This window comes from Sipha flava, unplaced genomic scaffold, assembly GCF_003268045.1.
Source record: "Sipha flava isolate LNK unplaced genomic scaffold, YSA_version1 77_pilon_pilon, whole genome shotgun sequence".
NCBI classification, from domain to species: domain Eukaryota; kingdom Metazoa; phylum Arthropoda; class Insecta; order Hemiptera; family Aphididae; genus Sipha; species Sipha flava.
In genome coordinates this window covers 1,097,668-1,104,041 of record NW_020273617.1, presented here as the reverse complement: position 1 = coordinate 1,104,041, position 6,374 = coordinate 1,097,668, and positions in this window count along the sequence as shown.

Here is a 6,374-nt window from a genome sequence, read left to right as displayed (position 1 = left end):
AAATTCTATTAAAAATATCCATAAAAGTATAAAATAAATATTGAAACACAATTCACCAAATAATATTGTTAATAATCGTAGTATGAAATATTTATATAATATAACAAACAATTTCTTCGAAATCATTAACCAAAATACAAGTAATGTAAGAATGGTTTTTATTAAATATCAACATTAACGGCCAGCCGATCAAATCAGCATTATTTTCCAGTTTTGCTCTGTATTAGAAACACTACAGAAAATGGTTATAAATCACCAAACTTGTGAAATATTCGGAGATTATTGATTATTGATTCAGATTTGTTCATCAAGAAGTGACCTAACAGAAGAAAAATTAATAATTTTAAGTTCGAAGTTTCCGAGTCGGGAATAACTATCTATTTAAACAATTAGTGTTAAAATATATAGAACTAAAACAATAAAGTTAGCTCAAAATGTTTCAAGAGGACGTTACGTGATTACAAAATAAACACGAAAAAAATATATATAAATAAATAAAAAAGATACCACCATTGTATAGATGTTGTCGAATATTATGCTCGTTCAAGTGTCTCAGTCAGTTAAGTCAGTTCGGGTTCGAGCGAGTCGGCTGCAGTGCGGTGCTCATAGGTTCTAAGTCATTCTGCAGTGAGTCAGTTACGAATGACGTTAAGACCTCTGACAGTGTATAATTATCGTTTTCGGCAAACAACCAACGTCAAACCGACATTTAATTAAGAATTCCCCAGTCTGTTTATGTGTATTTATTAGCCTCTGTTGTATACGTTCCGCGGTAACGCCTCAAATCCATACGTTTGTCGGATATAGCATACCTAACTGCTACCGAAAGAAAATTTACGATTGTTATTACTTCGAGTACGAGTACAATCGCAGCAGTATACATCTATTTGCCGCGCCGTTCCCGAACAAACTATTGTCAGTGTACGTGTTACAGTCAAAAACCGAAATACGTCAGAACTAGTTTTAACTAGTTAATTTATAGAATTAACTGCTACTTCAATTTTTGGGTGAACACTTTGGTACACTAATTTGAAATGTGTATAATTTTTATTATTTATTTTGACAATGCAAACTACTGTGGCATTTGGATTTACAAGTATACACAATTATTTTTTTTTATACATAGGAAGCGATTTATTGAACATGACTTTTGAAGTTTGATACTTGGTCATCATAGCATTTTATTTTAATACTATTGCTAGGTATAATAGTAGATATTAGATCGATCGTCGGTCGGTCGAAGTTATTTTATTTAATATTCGTAGAAATAAATTATGCCGCGATAAATGCCATGATAGTTTTTTTTGCCTTGTCAAAACAATTAATAAAAATTATACTTATTTCAGATCGACTTTTTTTTACAGAATTGTGTTTTAAAACTAGTATTAACATTGAAATCCTGGTTAAAACTAGTTTTGACGATTTTTGGGTTTTAATATACGTATAGACAACGGTACACGTTTTAAACCTTACCTATATCCTGAGCCCAAGATGTTAGCGATTATTATGTTCACGGATTTCAATCGACTTCCGATTCCGACGAATCATATAAACTAACCATATAACTATTAACGTATTACTATCGTCATCATTTTCGTCATAAATGTAATCTCGGTTACGCACCAGTTGCTTCTACAACATTAGAAATGTTTGTTTTCTCTTTTAGCGACAAGTGTATTTTTTTTAAAACCGACGTGTATATTTAAAATAACATTCGCGTTACGAAAACAATGTAACCCGTCACCGTTGATCGACAGAATCCTCGTCAATTCTATACATATTGCCAAGAAACGTTATAAATAATTTTATTACACATGTATGTTGATAAAAAAAAATAAAAAAAAAATACCGAATGACCACCAATGTTAACATTTATTTTATTGTTATTTTATCATACACATAGTGATATCGGTGACGGGTAAACGAGGATTGTTGTTTGCTTTTCGTTAAAAATCTGTTATGATTAAATCCATCCGGTATTCGTAGCGTGTTTGTCTTTTATCATAAATTATCACGTTAAACCGTTTCGCGGATCGCGTCATCTTTGACATTTTATACTTTTATACTTTAATTTCTATTCTCGGAATGGATCACTCATTTCCGTTTGCTGTGTATGGCAAAAAATAAAATCCATTTATTTGTTTATTTATTTATAAAATATATTGTAAATTATTCGGAAACGAGCTTAACAGTAATCTCAACGTTAAGTTCGATCGGGTAGGTATATCATTATGAATTGAAAATCAAAAAAAAAATAAATATATTCATTGTTATAACGTTGAAATATACTTGAATAATAATAGAAAAATAGAAATGGTATATCAAATTATTTTTAGTGATTCGCTCCAGAAGTATCAATCGTATTGCATGAAGTATTTAGCTGTTAATATTGGACTTTTAAGTGCACACATGAACATGTATATTATAAGCAAATAATTGATAAATATCTCAATTTTATTTTTCCTTAAAAATTAAGACGAATTCGTTTTCTCAGTTTACGTTGCTTAATTCAATTACGAAGTACGCTTTGAGCTTCTGATTACACAAAGGATAACTCGGTATTTCTGCTGTTCAAACGTTGGTTTATTCAATACTTAAGCTTAAGTCTGTGTGATTACGTTCACGTACAGAACATTTACCATATAAATACAGAGAACAACGTAGTAGCATATTATTATATATACGTATCAGAGCGTATAAATGAAATATGTTTTGAATTGAAGCTGCGTCTACGAATAGTAAAAGTACGTCGGTCAGCAATAAAACTCGATGGGTTCGAAACCGTATGAATTCAAAAACGAATTCGCCGTCCATCAAGTGTCAATAAACGTCAGTAAACAGGGTTGTGAGTAAGTGATATTTTAGCAATGGTTAAGCGCTTTAGGGAATCATTCATCGAGTAATATTTTCTTTAATCCGAAACCGTGCGCGATTTTATCAAAAGTAAAATGAAAATCGATAAACAATAATAATGTATACTTGTAGTGAAAATTAATACATCTCAGACTTACTTTAATTAGTTTTCCGATTTTTAAACCATGCATATACAGTCGATGATGTAATTGATCGAATATTTTACCTAAATAGGTATATTTATTTTGATTTCCGGATGTTCCGGCAGTATGAATCATTTATTTATATGATGGTTTACTAACTAAATCAAACCGACTAAAAGTTTTTGAGTTGTCAATAGTGTTTTATCTGCACTTGTCAGCGATTTCCGACGGTTTAAAGATGACGATAACGGCATATTAACTATCAAACACTGTGCAGTTATTAGAAATTATAGAGAAGTTAACGTGTAATCCGACAAGTCGTACTGTAAGTCGATTGATTCTGTTTGAGGCGACATACACTCACACGAATAGTTTGATGGCCAAAATAGATTTTCAATCGCAAAGTTTCCAAAGTTCATAAAGGTATATTATTTTGCGCTGTATGGTTATGGAAACTGTTGGGAATCGCAAGTATCGTGAGAAATTTAACGAGGGTGACATTTTTTTGGCATATTTTGTACCGACGCCGAGAGTATTATTAATTCCGACAAATTCTAAAACTTAAAATGACAAGGATAATAGAGTAGCCATATTCATGGCTCGCAGACATCAAGTAACATTAATCCGGCTGTGTTCGTTTGGAGCAAGCATATAGGACTGCAGAATGTATACAAATATCTATCGGAGTTGATATCAACCAATAATTATACGACTGTTGTGAAATGAAGTTGGGAGCAAGTGCTTTCATTTGGAACTTAGTTTACCTATCTTATAGTGTAGATGATAAGTCGAAGTTTAGCTCAAAGTTATTATCGAAACGGTTAAGGAAACTCTATACGTTAACTATATACAACCGAAGATCACATACCCATGTACGGTCATAAAACTGAGCCTAACAGGCAAAGAAACGGACTACGCTTGAGGATATTATGGGCCTACAGTTTGACCACCAGATATCGTGTGTGTGTGTGTGAGTGTGAGGAGAAAAAACAATCCTGTAACCCCGTTCCAATAACAAAACAGTATGGCAAAAGGATTATGTCCGATGACGAATGTTGTCAATTTGAACAAGATGCATTATTCAGTAGTGTCTCATTAAACCGTTGATAATAACTGAAATCTAAATCCAATCGTTAAGCTACACTATGCCGAATTGTGTCGATTGACAAGGCCGATCGACAGTGTCGGTTGATACGTTCAACTTTTCCTAACTAACATTATCTAATATGTCTAGACTAGTCAACCGACACGATATCGAGTGTGATTTATTTTTCATTATCAAAATATTTATATAAATGTAATTGACACATAAAATAAAATACAATAAATGTGTGATACTAAAGATATTGCTGTAGCTTGCGTATTTTTCGGAGTATGCTTATTGACTAAGAACATCATACACGAGTAGGCGAACCATTTGCTGGAGTACGCTTAGTTTGCACTACTTCCAGTTTTTTTATACTCATTCTCTTTTTTCTTTTCTCTGACAAATTGGTTCTACCAATTTTTTTTATCTTTTTTTCTACATTCAGTTTTTACACGCCGAAAGGTATTATGATAATATTTAAGTTTTATTCTTCGGCACAATATGATGCGATCCGGTCCGCCGGAACACGGCATGATTTAAGCCTCACGTCTTATTAAAATTGAACTTATTTAAAAACTCGTTGAACGCCATCGATGAATCATTTATAAAAAACCGAGTCTTATGTATTACCAACTATACGTTATTAAACCATTTGCTCGATCGAGCACAGTTTCGAAAACGTAGAAAATATTTGTTGTATTGATCTCCGGTTCGAATTTTGTGATTTGGAGATACATCAATTTCGGATAAAGAAAGAGAGAAAGAAAGAGAATGGTTATAAAAAATAATACGTGTTGGAAATGCCTACAAATCGAGAATAGCGGATCGTCAAACTCTAGTTCACAAGTTCGAATTCAGAACGAGTTGATTGTGCATAATATTATACCGAAATTTTATTAAAAATATTATAATTACAAACTGCAGTGCACGGCAGTTTTGAACATAATATACCGGTACATTTTATGGTTGGCGAGGTATTTTTTTTTTTTTTTTAATGAGATGACATAAGCATAGAATAAGATTATAATTATACGATAAGGTTTAAAGTTTATTGTTCATAGATATTTTCGAAAAAAAAAAAAATAATGCAATATCGTTTTCACTACGAACCACATTGCGTGAACAATGATAAACCATTCGTTTTGTATTATTGGTATATTACATGAGGGTTTAGGCACTTATGTAATTTTAAGCGCCCCTCACCCATACTTATTACTGCGAGCTTAGGTTGATAGAAAATAAGCTAACATAATATTATTACGGGCAAAATATTTTGATAAGTATTGTTCATGTAATTTATACTTATGGTCAGAATTCGCATTTTCATTGTCACTTGTAAATGCAATACCATTTTGAAGTTACTTTCATTACATGAGTGTTTTTAAAAAAAGTTTATTTTACCTTTTATTGGTTACTTTATTTAGTTATTTTAAACCTAGTTCAAGTTTTATTGTCAGTAGCAGTAATAATTGTTGTGAATCTGTTTCATCAAATAGATTTAACGCGAGAAAGGAGAAAAATTTTAGATAAAATTGATGAAACAATAAAAATAATATTTATGGATATTTTAGTTTTCAACCAAAGTTCACTAAAAATGCCGATTTCATTATTCGGATGGAATAATGTGCTTTTTGTTCGAGTTATTAATTAAAACCTAAATAAACTACTAGTGTTCATTGTAAAAAATAAACGTTCTACTCTTCTCTGATAATTTAATTATTATTTATTTAATAATTGCATTTATCGTTGGCCAAGAAAAGGATAAAATTTTGCGTTCGTGTATACGTATATTTACAGATATAAGTAATTATTTGATCGTTTAGAGTAGTGGTGAGTTTATTATTAATATTTGGGAGTGGAGTAGAGGAAAAAAATCTACAGGAGCGCATTACTGTCTAAAAAGACAAATTGCTCATTCGTGTAGGAAACGGACTCATTCCATTTATGTTGACCATCAGTTGCTTGTTTTCAGAAGATAATCGCCATTGGAAAATTCGTAAGAACCTAAAAATAAGATCACATAGACACACATGCCTATACTATATACACGTATATAAAGATAGAAACCTTGATGTATTTATTTATGTTTTACAAATACTTAAATACATGAATATTTAATAAGGTATGTATGTATAGGTACTATGAATATTCACATTGAAGTAACACTCATTAAATCTAATTTCTGTTTATGAAAACAATTGTTCTCATACAATTTTAAATATTTATTGTTTGTACAACATAATTTTGCTAAAAAACCTGTTTTCGTTGTATTTTTTTAAGGTTTTTACTTT